This window comes from Elephas maximus, chromosome 5, assembly GCF_024166365.1.
Source record: "Elephas maximus indicus isolate mEleMax1 chromosome 5, mEleMax1 primary haplotype, whole genome shotgun sequence".
Lineage (NCBI taxonomy): Eukaryota > Metazoa > Chordata > Mammalia > Proboscidea > Elephantidae > Elephas > Elephas maximus.
The window spans coordinates 150,259,381-150,275,923 of NC_064823.1; positions in this window are offsets into that span (position 1 = coordinate 150,259,381).

A 16,543-nucleotide genomic window follows, 5' to 3' on the forward strand; every position below is an offset into this window, starting at 1 on the left:
ACACTTTTTGAACTTATTTTGATAGTGGAGCTGCCACCCCCACTTTTTTTTTCTTAGACTACCAATTAATATCTAGAACAGGGATAGGCAAACCTTCTTTGAAAATGGAAAGAGATAGTAAATATGTTAGGCTTTGTGGATGATTCAATCTTAACTCTGCTGTATAGCATGAAAACTGTCATCATTGTTAGCTGTCATCAAGATGGCCCCCCACTCGTGGCAACTCCATGCACAATGGAACAAAACAAGGCCAGTCCTGAGCCATCCCTATGATTGGATTCAGGTCAGACCGTTTCTGCGATCTGTAAAATTTTCATTGGCTGATTTTCAGAAGTAGATGGTCAGGCCTTGCTTCCTAGACCATCTTAGTCTGGAAGCTATACTGAAGCCTGTTCAGCATCATAGCAACATGCAAAACCCCACTGACATTCAGGTGGTGGCTGTGCATTGACTGGGTATCAAATCCAGGTCTTCCGCATAGGAGGCAAGAATTTTACCACGGAACCACCAGTGTTCCCTGAAAACAGTCATAACAAGAACCAAACCTGTTGCTGTTCAGTGGATTCCAACTCCTAGCGACTCTATAGGACAGTATAGAACTGCCCCACAGGGTTTCTAAGACGTGGCTGGTGGATTTGAACTGCCGACCTTTTGGTTAACAGCCGAGTTTTTAACCACGGCACCACCAGGGCTCCGAAAATAGTCATAGACAATACATAAATGAACAGGCATGGCTGTGTTCCAATAAGACTGCAGTTACATAAACAGGCAACAGGTACATGAGATTTAGCCCACAGGCTGTAGTTTGCTGACCTATGGCCAAGTAGAATGCAGCTTAGCTGATGTTGCCTTCCATTATATTCACTGATTGCCTATTTTACAAATCACTAGGGCAGAACACGCAGTTTACCTGGTTTTCTCCACTCCGTGCATCAGAATCCTGAGGCCAGTAGTTAGGTAGGGCCTAAGAAATAAAATATTTGTAAAAAATATTTGCTGGGGTCCTTTAACTGCAACTTCAAGGAAACGATAGAATTAGCTGTGGCAGATGATCCCACATTCTTGAACAGGAACTTTAATACAGAAAACATGAAGTAGATTCTGTTATTAGTCTCCTAAAAATAAGTAATAAGCAAAAAAATTAATGGTGTTAAAATGGCCATAAATTAAATTAATGATGTTGAAATGTCCATAAATATAACTTAACATCTATTAGTAATAAAAATGGTAAATATGTAAGGACTTGGAGTCTATATCATCAGCATGGCAAAGTACATTCCAAAACAGCCAAGATTGTGCTTAATAATGAAACACCACAAATGGCCGTGTTGCAATCAGCGACAAAATCAAGCTCCTGGCAACACAATTGCTGTTTAATTGTATTCTGTATGTCCTCGACAGTCTAATAAAGCCTGAAACAGGAGTAAGTGTTATAACAACAGGAAGGGATATCGTTACATGAGAATAATAGGATTGACCACTTAGGAAAAAAATCCAAAGGAATCAACGAAAATGCCATTAGAATTAATAAGACTTATGGGTAAAAAGACAAGAGGTAAGATAAATATTTTTAAATCACAGGCATTTCTCTAAGCCAGCAATTAAACCAGTTTGAAAATATAAATCAAATTCATAACAGCAGTTCATCATAAAATATCAAGTAATAATTTTGACCAAAAGATGTATGTGTTTGTGTTTATACATCTTTACTAAAACATGTAAATGGCTTCAATAAAAATCTCCCTAGTCTTCACCCACGGGCAAAAATGGAATTGGAATTGGGCATTAACCCTACGGGGATATCCTGGAATTCTTTATCTGTAGGGCACGACTCAGCGATCCCACGTGTGCAGAGCAGAACTGCACTCCACAGGGTTTTTGAACTCGTGACCTTTTGGAAGCAGATCGTCAGGACTTTCTTCCAAGGAGCCTCTGGGTGGGTTGGAACCACCAACCTTTCAGTTAGTAGTTGAGCACTTCACCGTTTGGGCCACCCGGGAACTCCGTGTGGGGTCGCTATACATGGGAATCAGCTGGAAAACAACTGTTTTTATAGAGATATATTTTTTATATGTATATTGGCTGTCAACATCAGGAGAATAGAGGTCAGACTCTGGGCCATTAATCTTAAGTAGTACCCCCACTGGTGGTAAAGGAAATTAAAGGCAGTCTGTTCTGGGGAAGAAGATGGAAAACTTCTTCCCCTGAGCAAATAATCTCGTTTCCTTGCCCAGTGTTTATTTGCCTGTCAAACAGTTTTTACTGTTGAATTTCTCCTTGCTTTTAATAACAGTCCACACTCCCTTATCTGAAATTCTTGGGGCCATTTATTTATTTATTTATTTTAGAATTTAGAATTTTTAGAAAGGTGCAGCCTAACACCCATAGCGTGGTCTGGAAGGGAACTCATAATCAATCATATTAGAATTTCTACAGCAGACCATATGAGAATGGGTACTGAGATCAATAAAGACTATGAGTAGAGTCGCTTCAGCGCAAATGAGGCGTTGCCACCCTGTGAGTTAAGCGAAGCATTGGTTCTGGGGCTTTCTGGATTTCTAAATTGTGGATGAGGGATCGAGGGTCTCTGTATGAATGCCTGCTATCAGTCCCCTGGAAGGGGTTTTGGCAGGGAGCTCAAACTCATTTGACAAGGGAAGATGATTATTTTCATTGGATGATACAGGTAGTGGAGAAGAAACAAAGCTTGAAATGGATAGGGCCAGAAGCTAATCTCTGGAAAATTCCTCCCACCTTCTGCTTTGTAAGGTTGTAAACAAACAGTTGAGTGCCCATCAGCACCTACTCAAAATAAAAGATTTTTTCTGCTAGGACTGGATATGCTAATTGTTGTCATTGTTACATGTCCTCGAGTTGACTCATCGTGACTCTATGTGACAGTAGAACTGCCCCCTAGAGTTTCCTAGGCTTTAATCTTTACTGGAGCAGATCGCCAGGTCTTTTCCCCCTTTTCTCCTGCAGAGCCGCTGGTGGGTTTGAACCACTGACCTTTTGGTTAGCAGCCAAGCACTTAACCGTTACACGACCAGGGCTCCTTAGATGCTGATTAGACATATGCAATTATAATCCTGAAGACAATCACATCACAGAATATATAAGAATTTCTGCATCTGTAGGGCACGGACCTGTAGTATTATTTCTGAGGCAGAATTATAAAATTCCCCCAATGCCGGGTCCCCAGGCCTGCTGTGGGCACACATTCCCCTCCAACACTAATCCAGGTGCTGCTTTGGAGGGATTTTGTTCTGTTACTTGGAGGGGGGAACACAGGAGCCCTCCTGCGACTTCCAGAAGTGAGATGCTAATACTTGTGGCTATGTGACTTAGTTCTGGAAGAGGGTTTACTGGATGTGAATGGAAGGACCTGATTGATTTAAAAACAAACAAACAAAAAAAAACCCGTTACTATGGAGCTGATTCCAACCAATGTGTTACAGAGTAGAACTGCTCTGTAGGTTTTCTTGGCTGTAATCTTTTTTTTTTTTTTTTAATTCGTAAATTATTTTCTTTTTGTTGTTCTTGAGAATATACACAGCAGAGCATACACCAATTCAACAGTTTCTACACGTACAATCCAGTGACATTGATTACTTTCTTTGAGTTGTGTAACCATTCTCACCCTCCTTTTCCAAATTTTTCTTCCCCTATTAACACAAACTCACGGTCCCCTAAGTTTCCTATCTAATCTTTGAGTTGCTGTTGTTCGTGGCTACAATCCTTACAGAAGCAGATAGTGGGGCCTTTCTTCTATGGAGCCACTGGGTTGGTTCCAACTGCCAGCCTTGTAGTTAGGAGGCAAACTGCACCATCCAGGGACCCTTAGATTTAATCCCATCAAAATCCCAAATGGATTTTTCTTGTACAAATTTGACAAAATGATTCTGATATTTATCTAAAAACATAAACAGAAAAAAAAATTGAGAAAAGAAAATTGATGTGACCAGCCCTAAATCCACTGCCATCGAGCCAATTCCAACTCTTAGTGACCCTATAGGATTTCCAACACTGTAAATCTTTATGGACGCAGACTGCCACATCTTTCTCCTGTGGAGCAGCTGGTGGGTTCAAAAGTCAACCTTTTAGTTAGCAGCCAAGCACTTTAGCCACTGCACCATCAGGGCTGCTAAAATCCATTACCATCGAGTTGATTCCAACTCATAGCGACCCTATGGGACAGAGTAGAACTGCCCCATAGGAATTCCAAGGACCGACTGGTGGATTTGAACTGCTGTCCTTTTGGTTAGCAGCCAAGCTCTTTAGCCACTGCGCCACCAGGGCTCCACCAGGGCTCCTATGAAGTACTAAAATGTATTTTAAAGCCACAATAGATAAATGATTGTGGTGCACTGGGACTTATATACGACAGATTGACAACAATGGACAGCTCAGACTAGCACTGCCAATAGAAGAAATGCACATTACAATAATAAATGCTTCACTTAATTATAAAATTTAAAAACAATTCTCCCACCATTGTGAGGGTCAGTGTGTGTTAAGGCAGATGCTCTCATATGTGACTGGGGAGAAAGTAAATCGGAAGGACCTTTCTAGAAAACTGTTTAGAAGTATGTAGCAAGAGCTGTAAGTCAATCTGTACTCTTGGATGCCATCATTCCACTTCTGACCATACATCCTAAGGAAATAATCCTAAATATGGAAAATGCTTTATGCGGAAAGCTGTTTATTATCATAATAAGGTTAAATGGAAAAAAATTAGGTCTACAACAAGCAGGGAATATTTAAGTCAATTATGGCATATACAAAGAATCTCCTATTGTGCAGGTATTAAAAATGATGGTTGTGAAAACAAAATTAACAATAAGAAATGTCTTTAAATTACTATGAAAAAATGATGATATGAATTTATATACTGACCAAAACCCAAACCCGTTGTGGTAGAGTTGATTCTGACTTACGGTGGCCCTATAGGACAGAGTAGAGCTGCCCCATAGTGTTTCCAAGGAGTGGCTGGTGGACTCATACTGCCGACCTTTCAGTTAGTAGCCAAGCACCACCAGGGCTCCAAAATTATAGGCAGTGTAATTAAATCTTTAAAAAACAATAACAATAGTATGTGTAGGAAAATTCTGGGAAAAAATGCATCAAAATATAAACAACAAACAATAGTTGTGTTTGACTAGTGGGACTCTTAACTTTTTTTTCTTACTTTCCAACTTTCTATAATATTCTACTTTTATAATATTCTACTTTTATAATGAGTAATAATAAATGAAAGTAATTGCAGTAAAAATAAATCAATAAAAGGTGTTGTTTTGATCATAGTTGTTAAGTTGTCAGTGAGTTAGCTTGGACTCACGGTGACTCCACGTACACCAAAATGAAATGTTGTCTGGTCCTGCACCATCCTCACCATCATTGGTATATTTGAGTCCACTGTCCCAGCCACTGTGAATTTTGAGTGCCTTCTAACCTAGGGGGCTCATCTTCCAGTGCTGTATCAGGCAATATTCTGTTGTGATTCATAGGGTTTTCACAGACCAACCCCCAGAAGTAGATCACCAGGCCTTTCCTCCTAGTCTGTCTTTGTCTGGAAACTCAGCTGAAACCTGTCCACCATGGGACTTAAACCAGAGATTGAAACCCTCGTGGCACAGTGGTTAAAAGCTACGACTACTAACTAAAATGTCTGCAGTTCAAATCTACCAGCTGCTCCTTGGAAACTCTATAGGGCAGTTCTACTGCGTCCTGTGGGGTCTCTATGAGTTGGAATTGGCTCAACAGCAACAAAGTATTATGGGTGACCCTGCCGGTTTTTGAAATACTGGTGGCATAGCTTCCAACATCACAGCAACAGACAACTCACCACAGTGATCTACTTTATCTGTCTGTCCATCCACCAATCCACCCATCTACCCACCCGTCCGTCCGTCCGTCCGTCCGTCCATCATTTATCTGTCATGTTTAATATGTACCAGGCACAGATCAAGGCACTGAAGAAACATCAATGCAAAATCTGTACCCTTATAGAGCTTTCGTTCTAGAGAGTGAAATGAACAATAAATGGAAAACAAATGAATAATAATATGATTTCAGGCAATGAAGAAAAACAAAAGAGAGTAAGTAATAAGGTGAGTGTGCCCTTTTCAACCATATCGTCAGGAGAAACCTCTTTGAGGAGGTAATGTTAAAGCACAAACATAAATGAGGTCAAGGAGTGAGCCAAGAGAAAATGGGTGCCAGGCAAATGGACAACATAAGAAGTTCCTGAGGAGGGCCGTGTTTGCCAACATGGCCGGAGCTGAGAGAGGAAGGGCAAGTGATAATAAAGTCACAGGGGTGGGTGGGAAGGAAGGTGAGCATGCAGGACTCTGAAGGCATATGGAAGAGTTTGGGTTTTATTCCAGCATGCTATAGTTTAGTAACTTGACACAATTTACATTTTAAATCCTGGATAGAGCTTTTGGAGCCCTTGTGGCACAGTGGCTAAGAGCCACACGAGCTATGGCTACTAACCAAAAGGTCAGCAGTTTGAATCCACCAGCCACTCCTTGGAAAGTCTATAAGGCAGTTCTATGAGTCAGAATCAACTCGATGGCAATGGTCTTTGTGTGTGTGTGTGTGTGTGTGTGTGTAACATTGACTGTAAAGAAGGCAAGAGTAGAAGCAGGGATAGAAGTTGGGAGGCTGTGGCAGGCCTGTAGGTGAGAGGCATTGGGGAATAGGGCAGAGAGTCTTCATGCAAGCATCAGAGATGAACTCTCTCTCGTCTTCTCAGACAAAGGGAAAGGATGAGATGGATCCACCAGAATGGACTGAAGATAGAAAATAGATGGAAGCCAAGGAAACTCTGGACAAGTGGGCAGAGACTGCCAAAAGAGTCTTATCTCCATGCCTTGGCCCCTACAGTCATAGGGCTATTGGGTGTCCAGGGGTGCAACTGGCTAACACAGCTTGTTAAGTAGCTGAACTGACCAATGCGGGGGAAGGGCGAGGGGTATGCTGAGGCAGAAAGATAATCTTTCCCAATGGTGTTGACACTTAAAACAGAGATTGGGCGAGTGTGGAATAGGAGGACTGCTTTGGGGAGAGGCAGTTGGGTTCTGTGGCAGGCAAAGAATGACACAGCCATCTTTTACATTCAACAAAATAAACATCTCTGTGTCCCAAGCAGGAGCCCTGGTACCGCAACAGTTTAGCATTCCACTGTTAACCAAAAGGTTAACAATTTGAACCTACCCAGTGGCTCCATGGCAGAAAGAGCTGGCTGGTGATCTACAGACCAGGAAACCCTATGGGGCAGTTCTACTCTGTCACATGGTGTTGCTATGAGTTGAAATCGATTCAACGGCACCCAGCAACCACAACAGCACCCAATATCCAATCAACACAATCATCCGACATTTAATAGGAGCCAATTTCTTACAACTGCATTGTACATAAACCAGTCTGACCAAAACCAAGAAAAGTCAAAGGCTGCTCCTTCTCCTTCCAAAGGACCTTTGTTTGGTGATAGCATCCCAGGGTGCAGGGAGAACGCTGCCCAGTAAAAGAACACACCATCACTGTTTCTCTAGGATGGGCTGGTCTTTCTGCTCCTTCCAAGTCCACTTTCCCTGAGGGTGTCATGTGTCTCCCCAAAAGGGACCTTTGCCACCTTGCAGACAACATGCCAAATATTGAACAAAGGCTCCGTTTAGGTCGTGCTTCTGGAGAGCTGAAGCCCAGGGTCAGAACCTGTTTTGGGTTTCATCATCTCTGCTCATATTACCACATATTTTTGGAGAATACAAACTACCTGCCTCCCCATCCTCTGCATGTACACACTGCAGCTCTGTTGTGAAACTTTTATTCTTCTCTGATTGCATAGTGGAGCTTCCTATTGGTTGAGGGTACCTGTCTGTTAATGGTGCCCAAGTCTGGAAAAACATTCCTTCTAAAAAACTTGTCTGCTTCCCAAAAATCACTGCTTACCTTACCCCATGGAAGAAGGGGATTTCATTTTATTAGGAGATGCTTATGCTCTAATCAGTAGACTAGAGTCCCTGGGTCATGCAAACAATTAACAAATTTGCTTGCTAACTGAAAGGTTGAAGGTTTCAGTCCACCCAGAGACATCTAGGAAGAAAGGCATGGCCATCTACTTCCAAAAAATTAGCCACTGAAAACCCTATGGAGCACAGTTGTACACTGACACATATGGGGTCACCATGAGTTATAGTTGACTCAGTGGCAACTGGTTTGGTTTTTTGGTATGCTTTTACTTAGAATTGGAAAGGTCATTAGAGGCCATCTTATGAACCTACTTTCTGATGCTTGAGAGCACTTGGCGATATTCAGGGAACCAAAACAGTACAGGTGGAAGCAGGGCTCTGAACCAGGTGGGCCCAGGAAGAGGGCCAGCCTGCCACAAGCTACGAGTCAATAGCCATGAAAGGAACTAGGGTATTAATGCTTATTTTTAATAGCCTTACAACATCTGACAGACTTTCTGTTAGCCCAAGACTGGAGCCATTCCCAAAACCAACTCTTCAGACAGAGATTGGACTGGACTATAAGGCATTAAATGATACTGGCGAAGAGTTAGCCTTTTGGCTCAAGTAGACACATGAGACTACGTGGGCAGCTCCTGTCTGGAGGGGAGACGAGAAGACAGAGGAAGAGAGGAGCTGGCTGAATGGACGTGGGAATACAGGGTGGAGAGGAGGAGTGTGCTGTCTCATTAGGGGGAGAGCAACTAGGACTACATAGCAAGGTATATACAAATTTTTGTATGAGAGACTGACTTGATTTGTAAACTTTCACTTAAAGCACACACACACACACACACAAAAGAATCTGACAAGTGCTGATGGAACATATACCAAGATAGACCACATATGGGTTATGAGGTACAGAAAGAAATTTGGCCCTTTGTTCTGGGTTCCTGAGAGCTGAACCACCTGAGGACCAGATATTGATTAAACCTCATGAGCATGATGTAATTGATCATGGCCACATAGTGAGACCCAGAAAGAATTTGGAAAATGGAAGATCTGCCCTAATACTTCTCCCAGATCTTGCCCTATGTGTTCTCATCCTTCTTTTTTTTCTTTCTTCTAGATCAAAAATAGCACTTTCTTTGGAGTTTAAGGGCCCTTGCAACCAATTATGGAACCCACAGGGGTAGTGAGAGCAGGCAGGGGCTGGCATCTGTGTATTTGGCAGTGTAGAGGATGGTGCCTTTTTAACTTGTGTGCTCTAACCCAGCCCTGGGTGAATGGGAATGAGAGAAAGAGCTGCATGGAGCAGCTGGGTCTGAACTGACCAGAGAAGGGAAGCTGACATTTTCCCAAACTGGTTTGATACCACAAATTGGTGTCAATAGAAGGTAGGATTTGCTAGAGAGAGTGACCCCTGACTTTGCAGGGCCATACAACAAACCTCAACCAATTGAAAAGAACTAAAACCATACAGGCTGTGTTTGCCAACCACCATGGACTTAAACTACAAATCAATAGAAAGATAATAGGAAAACTGCCAAATGCTTGGAAACTAAACAATGCACTTCTAAATAATTCATGGAAAAAAGAGGAAGTCTCAAGGGGAATAAAAAATTCATTAAATTGAATTAAAATAGAAATACAACAAATCAACCTTGTGGGGCACAGCTAAAGCAGTGCTGAGAGGGTAATTCATAGTACTTAATGTACACACATTAGAAAAGAGGATCAGTCTAAAATCAGTCATTTAAGTTCTCACCTCATGAACAGAGAAAAAAAAAAGAAAAAGAGCAAAATAAACCCAAGGCAAGCAGAAGGAAGGAAATAATAAAGATTAAAGCAGAAATAGATTAAATTGAAAACACAACACAACAAGGAAAATCAATGTTAACAGCTAATTCTTTGAAAAGAACAACAAAAAATGATAAATTTTCATCAAGGCTGACAAAGAAAAAAAGAGAGAAGACACAAATTACCAGTATCAGGAATGAAACAGCATGTCATGGATTGAATTGTGTCCCCCATAAATATCTGTCAATTTGGCTAGGTCATGATTCTCAGTATTATATGATTGTCCACCATTTTGTCATCTGATGTGATTTTCCTGTGTGTTGTAAAACCTATCACTATGGTGTAATGAAATGGATTAACAGCAGTTATATTGATGAGGATTTTTTTTTTTTTATAAGATTAGATAGTGTCTTAAGTCAATCTCTTTTGAGATATAAAAGAGAGAAGCAAGCAGAGAGACATGGGAACCTCATACCACCAAGAAAGCAGCACTGGAAGCAAAGCACGTCCTTTGGACCTGAGGTTCCTGCGCTGAGATGCTCCCAGGCTGAGGGAAGACCGATGACAAAGAACTTCCTCCAGAGTCAACAGACCGAGAAAGCCTTCGCCTAGAGCTGATTCCCTGAATTTGGACTTTTAGTCTATTAGACTGTGAGAGAATAAATTTCTCTTTGTTAAAGCCATCCACTTGTCCTATTTCTGTTATAGCAGTACCAGATGACCAAGATACCGGGTATATCACTATGCACCCTTCGGGCACCAAAAAAGTAATCAGGCAATACTACAAATAACTCTATGCACATAAATTTGACAGCTTAAATGACTCGATGGCACTGGGTTTTGGGGTTAAATGAAATGGAACATTTCCTCAAAAAACAGAGTACCACAACTCACCCAACATGAAATAAGTAATTTGAGTATCCCTATAATTAATTATTAAAGAAATTGAATTTATAATATAAAAGCTGCCAAGAAAGAGTTTCCAGGCTCAGACAGTTTTGCTGGAGAATTCTACCGAATGTTTAAAAAAGAACTGACACCAATTCGACACAATTTATTGTGAAGAAAGATTGGGAAGGAAAGAAAGGGACATTTTTCAGTTTATTTCTTGAAGCTACTATTACTCTGATATCAAAACCAGACAAAGAGAGTATATAAAAAAAAAGTACTGACCAGTATCTCTCATGAGTATAGAGACAAAAATCCTTAACAAAATATTAGCAAATAGAATTCAACAATATACAAAAGGAATTATACACCATGACAAGTGGGGTTCAGCAAAACATGCAGCTACCTTATGACCCACCAATTGTACCCCTGGGCATTCATACCAGAGAAAAGAAGATTTACATTCACAGAAACCTGTATACAAATGTTTATAGCAACTTCATGTGTAATATGCAAAAAGTGGAAACAACCAGATGTACCTTCCAATGGGTGAATAAACTTGGTATACCGATACCATAGAATACTACTCAGCAGTAAAAAAGCAACACGCGACTGATATGTACAACCTGTACGCATCTTTGGGGAATCATGCTGAATGAAAACAAGACACCCCAGAAGTTTATATTAGGTAAGATTCTATTTATATGACATTCTTAAAATAGCAACAAACTTCAAAAAATGTATGCAACACTGGAAGCGCTCATTTGTCTATGCCAAGAAATTTCGAAGACAGATACCTGGCTAACCGACTAGAAGAGATCCAAATTGGTGCCCAGTCCAAAGAAAGGTGATCCAAAAGAAGGCAGAAATTATTGAACAATATCATTGATATCACACGCAAGTAAAATTTTGCTAAAGATAACTTAAAAAAAAAACAGTTGCACCAGCACATTGACAGAGATCTATTAGAAATTCAAACTGGATTCAGAAGAGGACGTGGAATCAGGGGTATTGCTCATGTCAGATGGGTCCTGGCTGAAAGCAGAGAATACCAGAAAGATGTTTTACCTGTGTTATATTGACTATGCAAAGGCATTCAACTGTGTGGATCATAACAAATTATGGATAACATTGCAAAGAATGGGAAATCCAGAACACTTAATTGTGCTCATGAGGGACCTACACATTGATCAAGAGGCAGTTGTTGGAACAGAACAAGACGGTACCGTATGGCTTAAAATCAAGAAAGGTGTGCATTAGGATTGTATCTTTTCACCACACTTATTCAATTTGTATGCTGAGCAAATAATCCGAAAAGCTGTACTATCTGAAGAAGAACGTGACATTAGGATTGGAGGAAGACTCATTAACAACTTGTGATATGCAGATAACACACCCTTGCTTGCTGAAAGGGGACTTGAAGCACTTAACTGATGAAGATAAAAAAGTACAGCCTTCTGTATGGATTCACCTCGACATAAAGAAAACAACTCACAAATGGAACAATAAAACAACATCATAATAAATGGAGAAAAGATTGAAGTTGTCAAGGATTTCATTTTATTTGGATACATAATGAATACCCATTGAAGCTGTGGTCAAGAAATTAAACGATGTATTGCATTGGGAAAATCTGCTCCAAATATCTCTTTAAAGTGTTAAAAAGCAAAGATATCACTTTAAGGACTAAGGTGTGCCTGACCCAAGCCCTGGTATTTTCAATTGCCTCATAGCATGTAAAAACTGAACAATGAATAAGGAAGACTGAAGAAGAACTGATGTGTTTGAATTGGCTGTTGGCGAAGAATACCGAATATATCATGGACTGCCAGAAGAATGAACAATCTCTCTTGGAAGAAGTACAGCCAGGATGCTCCTTAGAAGCAAGGATGCAACAGTACGTCTCACTTGCTTTGGAAATTTTATCAGGAGAGGCCAATCCCTGGAGAAGGACATTATGCTTGGTAGAGTAGAAGGTCACTGATAAAGAGGAAGACCCTCAACGAGATGGCTGCAAGAATGGCACAGGACTGGGCAAAGATTCATTCTGTTATACGCGGGTTGCTATGAGTTGGAACCGACTCAAGAGCAGCTAACAAAAACAAAATGAGAACATAACAGAAACAGGGAACAGATTAGTGGTTTCCAGAGGTTGAGAAGAAGGTGGGAGCTGGAAGGAAGTGGTTTTGGCTATAAAAACGCACCATGATGGATCCTGGGGGTCATCGGACTTGTTCTGTATCTTGACAGTATCCACATCAACATCTTGGTTGTGACATTGTGCTCTAGCTCTGCAAGATGTTGCTATGGGTGGAAACTGGGTATAGGGTACATAGGAGCTCTCTGTACCATTTGTTACAACTGCATGTATATCTACAACTATCTGCAACTAAAACGTTTAACGAAAAGAATTACGTGAAAACAGCTGAAATGGTTTCTCTCTGTGCTACAGCCTAGCTAAAAGGTTTTCTGTTCCCACCGAAGAGTATAATTCTATTCCGGTTCCCTTATCTACGAGAAATTATATATAAACCAACACGAGTTCATGTTATACTGACATCATTTGCCCATTTACAATTGGGCAATTGCGTGTGAACAAACTGGTGTTTCTAACTCAAATGTGAGTATTCAGTTATAGAATGCACATGAAAGCACCAATCGGTGACTGGCACACAAAAGTGGTGCATGATCATTTTTTGAATTAATGTGTTAATGAAGGGTTGAATGAAGGTACAACCAGACATTAAGATTCTCTGGTGGATTCATTTATCATGTCAATTCCTTTGCAAAGTGAGCTCTATCATTTGCTAACTGTATGGTGTTGTGCCTTTTGTCTCCTCAACTATGAGATGGGGATATTTTTCATAATGAATATAAAGTGTTTAGCATAATACTTGTCATTTACTTGGCATTCAGTAAATGCTAACTATGAATTAACTGCTAACTTTTAATACACACTACTCTTCTGTTTGTTGTAGTGTGGTGATTTGTATGTTGCTTTTTTTTATGATGCTGGAAGCTCTGCAACAGGTATTTAAAACACCGGCAGGGTCACCCAAGGTGGACAGGTTTCAGTGGCGCTTCCAGACTAAGGTAGACTAGGAAGAAAGGACTGGCGATCTACTTCTGAAAATTAGCCAATGAAAACCCTATGGGCCACAACACAATATCGTCCGATATAATGCTGGATGTCATCAGAAAAGACCAACTGCTAGAAAAGGACATCATGTTTGGTAAAGTGCAGGGCCAGCGAAAATGGGAAGAACTCAAAATGTAATGGATTGACACAATAGCTGTGACAATGGACTCGAATGTATCAATGATCATGAATATAGTGCAGGACAGGGCAACGTTTTGTTCCATTGTACATGGGATCGCCACGAGTCGGAGCAATTTGACGGCAACTAACATCAACAATAACTATTATCATCATTGTCATGTTTACATGCAACCCCAGGAAGAACACATTTAGACAGGAAGGTGGAAGACAGCAGAAGTCTGGAGGCCACCATTGAGATGTGTGGCCTGAGAGCTTTGGAAACAATGAAGTTGGAGAGACAGCCATACCTGGAAGAACAGCACAGCACGAACTGGCGGAGGATGAAAAAGAGTCAAAAGAGACGATGACAAGGAATTTTATTGCCTTTGTACTTTTGCTCAGCATGAATTGGTTTTGTATTTTGAGTACAGGTACTAGATTGGCGTCATGGATTGAATTATGTCCCCCCAAAAATGTGTGTATCAATTTGGCTGGGCAGTGATTTCACTATCTGTTGTAAATCCTGCCTCTATGATGTTAATGAGGGAGGATGGGCAGCAGTTGTGTTAGTGAGGCAGGACTCCATCTACATGAGTGGATTGTATCTTGAGGCAATCTCTTGGGATATGAAAAAGAGAATTGAGCAGAGCGACAGGGGGACCTCATACCATCAAGAAAGCAGTACGGGAAGCAGAATGCATCCTTTGCACCCGGGGTTCCTGCGTGGAGAAGCTCCTAGTCTGGGGGAAGACTGATGAGAAGGCCGACAGAGAGAGAAAGGCTTCGCCTGGAGCTGACGCCCCAAATTTGGACTTTTGGCCTACTTTTTCTGTGAAGAAATAAATTTCTCTTTGTTAAAGCCATCCACATGTGGTATGTCTGTTACAGCAGCACTAGATGACTAAGACAACTGAAGTTTCCTTCTGCCTTGTAGTTGATTTGAAAAGAAAATCGCCTGTCTTGATGACATGCTTAATTCATTCACTAAACATTAAAGTGAGCACCTGCTATTTGACAGGTACTGTTATTTTTTTTTTTTTTTTTTGTTATAGGTACCTGTCTCAGCATCATATCATTTGGAACTGCAAGGAATGTTGGAGGGATCCAGTACCATTTTTACCCTTGACGAACAGGACAGTTGAGGTCCAACATGAAGAAGTGGAGGCAGTATAAACATATGGATATATGCTTAAGACACCTAAACACAGCTTTTTCATCCATAAAGTGGATGAAAACATCACCTGTCCTGACAGGTTGATATGAGGGTTGTCTTAGCTTCGTAGCACTGCTATAACAGAAATACCACGAGTGGGTAGCTTTAAAGAACAGAAATTTATTTTCTCACAGTTTAGGAGGCTAGGAGTCCAAACTCTGGGTGCCAGCTCTAGGGAAAGTCTCTTTCCCTGTCCACTCTGGGGCATGGCAGCCCCGCCCCTTGCGTTTGCACAGTGAAAGCTGTGAGAACTGGAACTCTATGGGACTGCCTTGCTTTTCTGGGTCTGGCAAGTTTTCTACCTTTGACAGGGCACAGTCACCACTTTTCTATAGCTCTCCATTTAGTGGAAAATTCTTGAGTTTTCTGTGTCAGACAGGATTCCCACTTAAACATGTTTTTGCTTTTACAGGTTTTGCTATACGTTGGAAGCTCTTTCAGCTTCTCTTCCTTGGTTCTTTGGTGATCTCTACCTGGCATCTATGTTTCCCAGTTTGTACTTTCTTGCTTCTATGTCTAATTTGGCCCTTTTATAGCTCGAAAGTGATTGGCTTAAAACACATCCTACACAGGCATGACCTCGTTAACAACAGAATTTTCTACATCTTTAAGTTTTGGTTTCATTTTGCACAGTTCATTTTTGAGTCTATCTCTTTTCCTCTCCCATTTTGCTATAAGTAGCAAAGGGAAACTATGCTGCTCCTTTAAGATCTTGTTTAGAAATATCCTCCACCAAATATCTAAGTTCATCACTTGCAAGTTCTACCTTTCACCAAACATTCAAATATAATTCATACAAGTCCAGAAAGGATCACCCTTCCTCCCATGTCATCACATGTTCGTCATTTATTTTTAAAGCCTCACCAAAAATACATCTAACGTCCACATTTCTAGCAACATTCTAGAGGACAGAAGTTCTCATCATAGCTCTCAATTCTTTCTGAGCCCTTATCAAAATCACCTTTAATGTCCATAATTCTACTAACAGTCTCTTCAAGGTAAAATAGGGGCTTCTTATTATGAAGCAAATCACAATTCCTTCAGCCTCTATTATTCAATTCCGAAACTACTTCCATAATTTAGGTATTTGTTACAGCAGCAACCCCAACTCTCAGTACTAAATTTTGTCTTAGTTTCTTAGTATAGCTGTAATAGAAATGACACAAGTAGGTGACTTTAAAGAACAGAAATTAATTTTCTCAGAGTTTGGGGGGCTAAAAGTCCAAATTGAGGCTGCATACTTTAGGGGAAGGCTCTCTTCTCTTCCTTGGTTCCTTGGTGATCTCCATGTAAGAATAATAATAGTACTTACCTCGCAGGGTTACTATGGGGATACATGAGCTATATAAAGCCTTTTGCGTGTTACTGCTGTTGTTAGCTGCTGTTGAAATCAGCCCACGACTCATGGTGACCCCGTGCACAAAGGAACAC